At 39.5% G+C, this 12,684-nt stretch overlaps 1 protein-coding gene across 8 annotated transcripts in view; it reads left to right on the plus strand.

Moving 5' to 3' along the window:
• RFC3 (replication factor C subunit 3) overlaps positions 1-12,684 on the plus strand; it is a 731,429-nt gene that overhangs the window by 258,214 nt on the left and 460,531 nt on the right. Inside the window, exon 14 of one of the 8 annotated variants that reach the window (XM_079902594.1) lies at positions 836-869. The exons of the other annotated variants lie outside the window; for them this stretch is intronic. The gene's annotated coding sequence lies outside the window, so the exon portion shown is untranslated. Of the gene's footprint in view, positions 1-835; positions 870-12,684 lie in introns of those variants that run through there. 8 annotated transcript variants of the gene reach the window in all.

The raw sequence follows: 12,684 nt of genomic DNA on the forward strand, positions 1-12,684 counted from the left end.
AAACAATAAATGCTGGAGAGGGTGTGGAGAAAAGGGAACCCTTTTACACTGTTGGTGGGAATGTAAATTGATACAGCCTCTAGGGAAAACAGTATGGAGGTTCCTTAAAAAACTAAAAGTAGAATTACCATATGACACAGCAATCCCACTACTGGGCATATACCCAGAGAAAACCATAATTCAAAAAAGACACATGCACCCACAGTGTTCACTGCAGCACTATTTGCAATAACCAGGTCATGGAAGCAACCTAAATGCCCATCGACAGATAAATGGATAAAGAAGATGTGGTACATATATACAAGGGAATATTGCTGAGCCATAAAAAGGAACGAAATTGGGTCATTTGTAGAGATGTGGATGGACCTAGCGACTGTCATACAGAGTGAAGTAAGTCAGAAAGAGGAAAACAAATATCGTATATTAATGCATATATGTGGAATCTAGAAAAATGGTACAGATGAACCAGTATGCAAGGCAGAAATAGAGACACAGATGTGGAGAACAAACGTATGGACACCAGGTGGGGGGGGAAGTGGGGGTGTTGGAGGGGGTGGTGGTGGGATGAATTGGGAGACTGGAATTGACATATATACACTAATATGTATAAAACAGATAACTAATAAGAACCTGCTGTATAGAAAATAAATAAGTAAAAATTTAGAAAAAATAACATGTTGCCCCATAAGTGAAATATAGCAGTTAATGGCTGTCTGTTAATTTCAAGATTTGTTTGAGTAGTGATAATAAGCTTAATTTTAATGTGGCATTGAATTAATAATATCAGTAAAGTGGTCTCTTTTTTAACCAGCATGCTAATTGTTGCTGATTGCAGGATGGCTTTACAAAGGGAAGAATTATGACATTTCATGTTTGAAATAACATGTAGAATCACTGCAGTTCTTTGCTGTGGATGCAATTCATTTTGTAAGGACAAACACAACTCCCCTTCGAAGCTCCAAAAATGATTTTTCACTTAAGTCTCTTGCCAGCTCCAACTGTGCCACACAAAAGTACTGCAACCAGTTACAGCTGGTGACCTTTACAGTAAAAGTAACCCAGAAAAGGTAAGAAATTGTTTTTATGAGTAGTAGAAATGCCTATTCTGGAGGCTGTATAAAACATTAACTTTTACTTTAGGTGTAGAAAAGTGCCTGCAAGAATATGCCTCTTGCTATTTTATGTGTTATAATATGAAAAGGTACTCCACAGGGTTACTGGAAAAGTGCTATCAAACAGTGTTATTGATTTATTTAGTTCTACACATCTAACCTTTGGACATTTTAAGATGAAGTGCTTGTCCTTTCAATTAATCAAAAATGTTGTTCCCTTCCAGTTAGCTAGGTCACTCGTGTCTCCATTCAGTCAGCATTTTCCCCCAGTTCTTTGGCTGATTTCCATTACTGAAGAATTAGGTCTGGTAATTAAATCCGATCTCAATCTCAGCAAAATTTTTTCAGGCCGTTTATTTAGGTTCTATGCAAAATGGAATCCCTTAGGGACAGAGAATTAATATGTTGTGAAGTGTAATTGCAGTGAAATATATTGAACAGTTATTTTTGTAGCTTCAATGTCTTCATGCAAAGTTTTCCATTTGTAGCTCCCATCCTTTATAATTAGATGTGTTCATATATTTTCTGCTGGCTTTCTACATAAACTGCTTTTCTCAATGATTTTGTATAAATCAGTATGTTTCCCACTGATTCATATATACACATACACATATATCAAAACATTCTAAAAATGAGACACAAGTATAAAAAGGTTAAAAATAAACATAAATATATAATACTTATAGCTATGCATTATATATTTATATTTTTTTAACATTCTATATCTTGATATATATCTATTTTATTTTTCTTTTTGTTGTTTGCAAGCTTTTTTTTTAAACATCTTTATTGGAGTATAATTGCTTTACAATGGTGTGTTAGTTTCTGCTTTATAACAAAGTGAATCAGCCATATGTATACATATATCCCCATATCTCTTCCCTCTTGTGCCTTCCTCCCTCCCACCCTCCCTATCCCACCCCTCTAGGTGGTCACAAAGCACTGAGCTGACCTCCCTGTGCTATGTGGATGCTTCCCACTAGCTATCTATTTTATGTTTGGTACTGTATATATGTCCATGCCACTCTCTCACTTCGTCCCAGCTTACCCTTCCCCCTCCCCATATCCTCAAGTCCATTCTCTAGTAGGTCTGTGTCTTTATTCCCATCTTGCCCCTAGGTTCTTCATGAATTTTTTTTTTAAGATTCCATATATATGTGTTAGCATATGGTATTTGTTTTTCTCTTTCTGACTTACTTCACTCTGTATGACAGACTCTAGGTCCATCCACCTCACTACAAATAACTCAGTTTCATTTGTTTTTCTGGCTGAGTAATATTCCATTCTATATATGTGCCACATCTTTTTTATCAGTTCATCTGTTGATGGACACTTAGGTTTACTCCATGTCCTGGCTATTGTAAATAGAGCTGCAGTGAACATTGTGGTACATGACTCTTTTTGAATTATGGTTTTCTCAGGGTATATGCCCAGTAGTGGGATTGCTGGGTCATATGGTAGTTCTATTTTTAGTTTTTTAAGGAACCTGCATACTGTTTTCCATAGTGGCTGTATCAATTTACGTTCCCACCAGCAGTGCAAGAGGGTTCCCTTTTCTCCACACCCTCTCCAGTGTTTATTGTTTGTAGATTTTTTGATGATGGCCATTCTGACTGGTGTGAGATGATACCTCATTGTGTTTTGATTTGCATTTCTCTAATGATTAATGATGTTGAGCATTCTTTCATGTGTTTGTTGGCAATCTGTATATCTTCTTCAGAGGAATGTCTATTTAGGTGTTCTGCCCATTTTTTGATTAGGTTGTTTGTTTTTTTGATATGGAGCTGAATGAGCTGCTTGTAAATTTTGGAGGTTAATCCTATGTCAGTTGCTTCATTTGCAAGTATTTTCTCCCATTCTCAGGGTTGTCTTTTGGTCTTGTTTATGGTTTCCTTTGATGTGCAAAAGCTTTGAAGTTTCATTAGGTCCCGTTTGTTTATTTTTGTTTTTATTTCCATTTCTCTAGGAGGTGGGTCAAAAAGGATCTTGCTGTGATTTATGTCATAGAGTGTTCTGCCTATGTTTTCCTCTAAGAGTTTGATAGTGTCTGCCTTACATTTAGGTCTTTAATCTGTTTTGAGCTTATTTTTGTGTATGGTGTTAGGGAGTGATCTAATCTCATACTTTTACATGTACCTGTCCAGTTTTCCCAGCACCACTTATTGAAGAGGCTGTCCTTTCTCCACTGTCCATTCCTGCCTCCTTTATCAAAGATAAGGTGACCATACATGTGTGGGTTTATCTCTCGGCTTTCTATCCTGTTCCATTGATCTATCTTTCTGTTTTTGTGCCAGTACCACACTGTCTTCATTACTGTAGCTTTGTAGTAGAGTCTGAAGTCAGGGAGCCTGATTCCTCCAGCTCCATTTTTCGTCCTCAAGATTGCTTTGGCTATTCGGAGTCTTTTGTGTTTCCATACACATTGTGAATTTTTTTGTTGTAGTTCTGTGAAAAATACCAGTGGTAGTTTGATAGGGATTGCATTGAATCTGTAGATTGCTTTGGTAGTATAGTCATTTTCACAATGTTGATTCATCCAATCCCAGAACATGGTATATTTCTCCATCTATTTGTATTATCTTTAATTTCTTTCATCAGTGTCTTATAATTTTCTGCATACAGGTCTTTTGTCTCCTTAGGTAGGTTTATTCCTAGATGTTTTATTCTTTTTGTTGCAGTGGTAAATGGGAGTGTTTTCTTGAGTTCACTTTCAGTTTTTTTATCATTAGTGTATAGGAATGCCAGAGATTTCTGTGCATTAATTTTGTATCCTGCTACTTTACCAAATTCATTGATTAGCTCTAGTAGTTTTCTGGTAGCATCTTTTGGATTCTCTATGTATAGTATCATGTCATCTGCAAACAGTGACATCTTTACTTCTTCTTTTCCAATTTGGATACCTTTTATTTCTTTTTCTTCTCTGATTGCTGTGGCTAAAACTTCCAAAACTATGTTGAATAAAAATGGTGAGAGTGGGCAATCTTATCTTGTTCCTGATCTTAGAGGAAATGGTTTCAGATTTTCACCATTGAGGATGATCTTGGTTGTGGGTTTGTCATATATGGCCTTTATTATGTTGAGTAAAGTTCCCTCTATGCTTACTTTCTGGAGGGTTTTTATCATAAATCGGTGTTGAATTTTGTCAAAAGCTTTCTCTGCATCTATTGAGACGATCATATGGTTTTTCTCCTTCAATTTGTTAATATGGTTTATCACATTGAATGATTTGAGTATATTGAAGAATCCTTGCATTCCTGGGATAAACCCCACTTGATTATGGTTATGATCATTTTAATGTGGTGTTGGATTATGTTTGCTAGTATTTTGTTGAGGATTTTTGCATCTATGTTCATCAGTGATATTGGCCTGTAGTTTTCTTTCTTTGTGACATCTTTGTCACCCTGGTATCAGGGTGATGGTGGCCTCGTAGAATGAGTTTGGCAGTGTTCCTCCGTCTGCTGTATTTTGGAATAGTTTGAGAAGGATAGGTGTTATCTCTTCTCTAAATGTTTGATAGAATTTGCCTGTGAAGCCATCTGGTCCTGGGCTTTTGTTTGTTGGAAGATTTTTAATCACAGTTTCAATTTCAGTGCTTGTGATTGTGGTCTGTTCATATTTTCTACTTCTTCCTGCTTCAGTCTCAGAAAGTTGTGCATTTCTAAGAATTTGTCCATTTCTTCCAGGTTGTCCATTTTATTGGCATATAGTTGCTTGTAGTAATCTCTCATGATCCTTTGTATTTCTTCAGTGTCAGTTGTTACTTCTCCTTTTTCATTTCTAATTGTATTGATTTGAGTCTTCTCCCTTTTTTTCTCGATGTGTCTGGCTAATGATTTATCAATTTTGTTTATCTTTTCAAAGAACCATCTTTTAGTTTTATTGATCTTTGCTATCGTTTCCTTCATTTCTTTTTCATTTATTTCTGATCTGATCTTTATGATTTCTTTCCTTCTGCTAACTTTGGGGTTTTTTTGTTCTTCTTTCTCTAATTGCTTTAGGTGCAAGATAAGGTTCTTTATTTGAGATGTTACCTGTTTCTTAAGGTAGGATTGTATTGCTGTATACTTCCCTCTTAGAACTGCTTTTGCTTCATCACATAGATTTTGGGTTGTCGTGTCTCCATTTTAATTTATTTCTAGGTATTTTTTGATTTCCTCATTGATTTCTTCAGGGATCATTTCGTTACTAAGTAGTGTATTGTTTAGCCTCCATGTGTTTGTATTTTTTACAGATCTTTTCCTGTAATTGATATCTAGTCTCATATCGTTGTGGTCGGAAAAGATACTTGATACAATTTCAATTTTCTTAAATTTACCAAGGCTTGATTTGTGACCCAAGATATGATCTATCCTGGAAAATGATCCATAAGCACTTGGGAAGAATGTGTATTCTGTTTTTTTCGGATGGAATGTCCTATAAAGATTAATTAAGTCCATCTTGTTTAATGTATCATTTAAAGCTTGTGTTTCCTTATTTATTTTCATTTTGGATGATTGGTCCATTGGTGAAAGTGGAGTATTAAAGTCTCCTCCTATGATTGTGTTACTGTCCATTTCCCCTTTTATGGCTGTTAGTATTTGCCTTATGTATTGAGGTGCTCCTATGTTGGGTGTATAAATATTTACAATTGTTATATCTTGTTCTTGGATTGGTCCCTTGATCATTATTTAGTGTCCTTCTTCGTGTCTTGTAGTAGTTTTTATTTTAAAGTCTATTTTGTCTGATATGAGAATTGCTACTCCAGCTTTCTTTTGATTTCCATTTGCATGGAATATCTTTTTCCATCCCCTAACTTTCAGTCTGTATCTGTCCCTAGGTCTGAGGTGGGTCTCTTGTAGACAGCATACATACGGGTCTTGTTTTTGTATCCATTCAGCCAGTCTATGTCTTTTGGTTGGAGCATTTAATCCATTTACATTTAAGGTAATTATCTATTTGTATGTTCCTATTCCCATTTTCTTAATTGTTTTGGGTTTGTTATTGTAGGTCTTTACCTTCTCTTGTGTTTCCTGCCTAGAGAAGTTCCTTTAGGATTGTTTGTAAAGCTGGTTTGGTGGTGCTGAACTCTCTCAGCTTTTGCTTGTCTGTAAAGGTTTTAATTTCTCTGTCAAATCTGAATGAGATCCTTGCTGGGTAGAGTAAACTTAGTTGTAGATTTTTCTCCTTCATCTCTTTAAATATGTCCTGCCACTCCCTCTGGTTTGCAGAGTTTCTGCTGAAAGATCAGCTGTTAACCTTGTGGGGATTCCCTTGTGTGTTATTTGTTGTTTTTCCCTTGCTGCCTGTAATATTTTTTGTTTGTAGTTAATTTTTTTTTAACATCTTTATTGGGGTATAATTGCTTTACAATGGTGTGTTAGTTTCTGTTTTATAACAAAGTGAATCAGTTATACATATACATATGTTCCCATATCTCTTCCCTCTTGCGTCTCCCTCCCTCCCACCCTCCCTATCCCACCCCTGTAGTTAATTTTTGATAGTTTGATTAATATGTGTCTTGGCCTGTTTCTCCTTGGATTTATCCTGTATGGGACTCTCTGTGCTTCCTGGACTTGATTAACTCTTTCCTTTCCCATATTAGGGAAGTTTTCAACTACAATCTCTTCAAATATTTTCTCAGTCCCTTTCTTTTTCTCTTCTTCTTCTGGGACCCCTATAATTCAAATGTTGGTGCGTTTAATGTTGTCCCAGGGTCTCTGAGACTGTCCTCAATTCTTTTCATTCTTTTTTCTTTATGCTGCTCTGCAGTAGTTATTTCCACTATTTTATCTTCCAGGTCACTTATCCTTTCTTCTGCCTCAGTTATTCTGCTATTGATCCTTTCTAGAGAATTTTTAATTTCATTTATTGTGTTGCTCATCACTGTTTGCTCTTTAGTTCTTCTAGGTCCTTGTTTAACGGTTCTCATATTTTCTCCATTCTATTTCCAAGATTTTGGATCATCTTTAGTATCATTATTCTGAATTCTTTTTCAGGTAGACTGCCTATTTCCTCTTCATTTGTTAGTTCTCATGGGTTTTTGCCTTGCTCCTTCATCTGCTGTGTGTTTTTCTGTCTTTTCATTTTGCTTAACTTACTGTGTTTGGGGTCTCCTTTTTGCAGGCTGCAAGTTCGTAGTTCCTGTTGTTTTTGGTGTCTGTCCCCAGTGGCTAAGGTTTGTTCAGTGGGTTGTGTAGGCTTCCTGGTGGAGGGGACTACTGCCTGTGTTCTGGTGGATGAGGCTGGATCTTGTCTTTCTGGTGGGTAGGTCCACTTCTGGTGGTGTGTTTTGGGGTGTCTGTGGATTTATTATGATTTTAGGCAGCCTCTTGGCTAATGGATGGGGTTGTATTCCTGTCTTGCTAGTTGTTTGGCATAGGGTGTCCAGCACTATAGCTTGCTGGTCGTTGAGTGGAGCTGGGTCTTTGTGTTGAGATGGAGATCTCTGGGAGATTTTCACCATTTGATATTACATGGGGCTGGGAGGTCTCTTGTGGACCAGTGTCCTGAACTTGGCTCTCCCACCTCGGAGGCACAGCCCTGACACCTGGCTGGAGCACCAAGAGCCTTTCATCCACACGGCTCAGAATAAAAAGGGAGAAAAAAAAAGAAAGGGAGAAGATAAAATAAAATAAAGTTATTTAAATAATTTAAAAAATGTTTTGAAAGTAATTAAAAAAAAGAAAGAAAGAAAAAAAGAAGAGAGCAACCCAAACAAAAAACAAACCCACCAATGATAACAAGTGCCAAAAACTATACTAAAAATAAACAACAAACAAAACTGGACAGACAGAACCCTAGGACAAAAGGTAAAAGCAAAGCTATACCGACAAAATCACACATAGAAACATACACATACACACTCAGAAAAAGAGAAAAAGGGAAAAATATATATATATCGTCCACCTCCTCAATTTGGGATGATTCATTGTCTATTCAGGTATTCCACAGTTGCAGGGTACATCAATCTGATTGTGGAGATTTAATCTGCTGCTCCTGAGGCTGCTGGGAGAGATTTCCCTTTCTCTTCTTTATTTGCACAGCTCCTGGGATTCAGCTTTGGATTTGGTCCCACCTCTGCGTGTAGGTCACCTGAACGTATCTGTTCTTCGCTCAGACAGGACGGGGTTAAAGGAGAAGCTGAATCTGGGGCTCTGGCTCACTCAGGGCGGGGGGGAGGGCCGGGTACGGGTGCAGGGCGAGCCTGCGGCGGCAGAGGCCAGCGTGACGTTGCACCAGCTCGAGACGTGCTGTGCGTTTTCCCAGGGAAGTTATCCCTGGGTCACAGGACCCTGGCAGTGGCGGGTTGCACAGGCTCCTGGGAAGGGAGGTGCGGATAGTGACCTGTGCTTGCACACATGATTCTTGGTGGCTACAGCAGCAGCAGCAGCCTTAGCGTCTCGTGCCCGTCTGGGGCCCACGCTGAGAGCCGTGGCTCGTGCCCGTCTCTGGAGCTCCTTTAAGCGGCGCTCTGAATACCCTCGCCTTGCGCACCAGGAAACAAAAGGCAAGAAAAAGTCTCTTGCCTCTTTGGCAGCTCCAGACTTTTTCCTGGATTCCTTCCCGGCTAGCTGGGGAGCACTAGCCCCCTTCAGGCTGTGTCCACACAGCCAACCCCAGTCCTCTCCCTGCGATCTGACCTCTGAAGCCCGAGCCTCAGCTCCCAGCCCCCGCCCGCCCCGGCGGGTGAGCAGACAAGCCTCTCGGCCTAGTGAGTGCTGGTGAGTGCCGGTCGGCACCGATCCTCTGTGCGGGAATGTCTCCGCTTTGCCCTCCGCACCCCTGTGGCTGCCCTCTCCTCCGTGGCTCCAAAGCTTCCTCCTTCCACCACCCACAGTCTCTGCCCCCGAAGGGGCTTCCTAGTGTGTGGAAACCTTTCCTCCTTCACAGCTCTCTCCCACGGTGCAGGTCCTGTCCCCATTCTTTGGTTTCTGTTTTTTCTTTTTTCTTTTGCCCTACCCAGGTACATGAGGAGTTTCTTGCCTTTTGGGAGGTCTGAGGTCTTCTGCCAGCGTTCAGTAGGTGTTCTGTAGGAGTTGTTCCACATGTAGATGTATTTCTGATGTATTTGTGCGGGGAAAGGTGATCTCCACGTCCTACTCTTCAGCCATCTTGAAGCTCCACCTGATGTATATCTATCTTGATGTACATATTTTGATACATATCTTCTATAGTTGTGTCTTAAATTTCTGAGTAGTTTGATCAGATCTCTTCTTGCAACTGGCAATTTAATGTCCTGAAATTAGATAGGGAGTAAGAAAATTAGCATCCAAAAATATAATGAGGGTTGCTGTTTTGAAGTCACCTCTAAGGTCATCTTATTTAGTTCATTCCTCAGGTTCACAGCTGTACAATTTCATCATAGAATGGAATTTACAAATTGCTTCCCAATGCTGTTGGTTTCTATTATTTATAATAAATTCTTACATGAATTTTTCAGGAAAGATTGCAAAAATGACTTACTAGAGGTCCTTAAGGATAGTGTTTCCCACAGAGAACTTTGGTTTATTTTATTTGTCAGTTAGTTGGTTTTAATTTTGTGTCTAGGAATATTTAGAATGATATTGCTTCCAATCACAAACTCCTTTTTACTGATAGATTATTTTTTGTCATAGTATTTATAACCACATCGCTGTGGGCTGATTGTTTGTGTCCCCCCCCCCCCCCAAATTCGTATGTTGAAATCTAATCCCCCATGTGATAGTATTTTGGAGGTGGGTCCTTTGGAAGGCGATTAGATCATGAGGGTAGAGCACTGAGGAATGGGATTAGTGTCATTTTAAAGGAGACCTCAGAGAGCTCCCTTGCCCCTTCTTGAATGTGAAGACACAGTGAGAAGACTGTCATCTATGAACGAGGAAGCGAGTATATTACCAGATATTGAGTCTGTTGGTGCCTTGATCTGGGACTTCACAGCCTACAGAATATGAGAAATAAATTTCTGTTTTTCACAAGCCACATAAGCTACGGTATTTTGTTATACTATCCAAAAGGACTAAGACATACATTGATGTTCTATGACTGAAAAAATTTTATGTATACATAACACACATATGCAGATCTGAATCTCAAACAAAGAATCAGGTGGTTAAAAATAACTATATTTTTTTGTAACTGAGTTTAGTTTCTGTTCAGAGTTCCTACTCTGCTAGGTAGTATGTGTTAATATCTTCCATCAATTTAGCACCCGTTTTCTCCCCAACCCAGGCTGTGTTTGTGGGAAGAGAGAGGGGGTTGGGAGAAGGCAGAGAGGCTTTGTGATATTCAGGCACTGAGAAGGGCTGTATGCTGTGTGAACCACTCTGGCATCAGCTGAGACACTCTCGTTCCTGTTGGTCTTGGGTCATTGCACCCAGGCAGTTGCTGTGTCTTCCTTGTTCCAACCATGAGAGCTTTCTCAGTCATCCCCTGTTTCATGCTGTTTGCTGCTTTGGTGCAATGACATAATTCTTTTGTTTGACACTGAATGTGCACCCAGGTCCTCTGTGAGACCAGCTAAGGCTCTTGTTTTAGATTTCCCACGCCACTGCTATGTCTTCTGTGTTCTCCCATGTATGCTGGGGTTGGGAACACTGGGATCTTGCCAATTTTCAGGGCTCAGCTGGGCACAGTGTACAGATTTCCTTTGCTCTATGTTTTCCAAACGTATATGTCAAGGTTTTTGTAGTTTTCTCCTCTCCTCATCCCTGGAGCTGTCTAAGCCCTGGTTACCCTCTCCAGGACATCATAAGCATCTAATTGTTGAGTTCTCTCCCTCTGTTCTTTTTTCTTTTTTTTTTTTTCATTAATACATCCTTTAGTTCTTGGGTTTTTTACTTAGTCCAGCTGAAAGGGGAGGATTGGTAGTTACAAGGTGGAGGGAATAACGTGACCAGAGATGATGAAGTGAATTCGAGAAGGGTGAATATCAGAAATAGCAGGCACTTGAGATTCCCCTTGAGAATGTGGGTAGGGGTCAAGGGGTCAACTAGAGATCTGTGTAGAGAGTGATGGAGCTGCGAAAAGACAGTGGATCACTGAGAGCCTGCAGTTTAAAACTTCATTTTTTTCCTCAAGGCAATGGGAAGCCTTTGAGAAGCAGAAAATGATTTAATCAAAGAAATGGGATAGATTCTAGAGAATTTATAGAGAAACGTGGAAGGAACTGGCATAGACGGGATATGTGAATGTGGGAGAACAACTCAGATATGATTCCAAGAACCCAGCCTAGGTGATGTGAGCTTTTTTTGTAGGAAGAAATGGGAGTTCAGTCTTTGAGCTATTCTTTTTCAGTGGCAACTTTGAGATGTCTGGCATGAAGTTGGAAATGTGGGATTGGAGTTCAGAAGAGAGATAAAACCTAGGCATGTGGCTATAGATGGAAACAAAAACATCAAAAATTGATTAGAGTTGAAACTGTGGAAAGAGAAGAGAGAAAGACATAGAGAAGATAAAAGTTCATCTTGGAATGGTAAAAAATGGTTAGAAACCGAGGAAGAGAAGCAAAATTAGAATGAAATGACATAGAAACGTAGAAGGAGAAGGATTTCCAAAATAGAGAGTGATTACTGGCATCAAATGTTACAGGAGAATTTTCCAGGAATATGGTGGTTTTACTGTCCAGAGTAATCCTCTCAATTCAGAACACCTGAAAATTCTGTAAAAATATGCAAAACTATTTCTGTAGGCATCACTAACTTCAGGAAGTAATGGAAACTTATTTCATAGTACCTTTCCTCAAGGGAGTTGCCTTTAGGAAGCAGTTCTTCCCTTTGCGCTCACCCCCTCTTGGGATGTCTCTAGGCCTAGAACCAGAGTGTGTGCTGTGAGTGTGGATGGTGGAGGAGAGGGGACTTGGGAAATTACAGAGGCAAACCTAGGAGGAGAAGGTGATGTAAGAAAAGAATTACAAATCTTTGCTAGTTCATATCACCAAAATCTGCAGGGAAATAAATTCTGAGGAAGCTCTATCAAGGATGGGAGAGCATAATTACAGATCAGACTGAATTTATCAATGCAAGCCCACACTTCAGAGATTCTGTATCCTGTGTGCTGGACCAAATGGCTGGAAATAGTTCTAAATGTTAACTTGGCTGGTTGAATGAAAATGGTTTCACAGAGGTCTAGAGTAGATAAACTTGATCTAGGAGAAAATACTCGATCTAATGTAGCCTGCGTCTACCAAAGACAGAAGTGTTTGAGTGGATTAAATAAGTGTGACTCCCGTAACTCTGCCCTCCAAGAGGTCTCAGAAGAAACTGTCTTCACCGAGGCCTTGAGTAATAAATACATCGACAAGGTGAGTACCTTTGAGAAGTGGTTCAGGGGTTCTTTTCTGTAGGCTGAGATGACAATGGGAGGTTCTACAGGGGTTATGGTCTCATAAACTCAGTGGGGATGGGAAGCGCCTAGATGCCCAAGCCAAGTAATGACATTTAACCAGCAGAAGCAAAGTGATGTCGTTACCTTCATGGGCAGCTGGGATAATAGTCAGTTGGAAGAATGTGACCCATACAGATTTTAGAGATGAATAATTGATCATGGGATTCCTAATTGGAAGCTGTCTATGGTCCTTCATGATGTATTTAAATAAAAAACAAAAATATCTCTAGGT

The sequence above is a fragment of the Stenella coeruleoalba genome, assembly GCF_951394435.1.
Source record: "Stenella coeruleoalba genome assembly, chromosome: 18".
NCBI classification, from domain to species: Eukaryota; Metazoa; Chordata; class Mammalia; order Artiodactyla; family Delphinidae; genus Stenella; species Stenella coeruleoalba.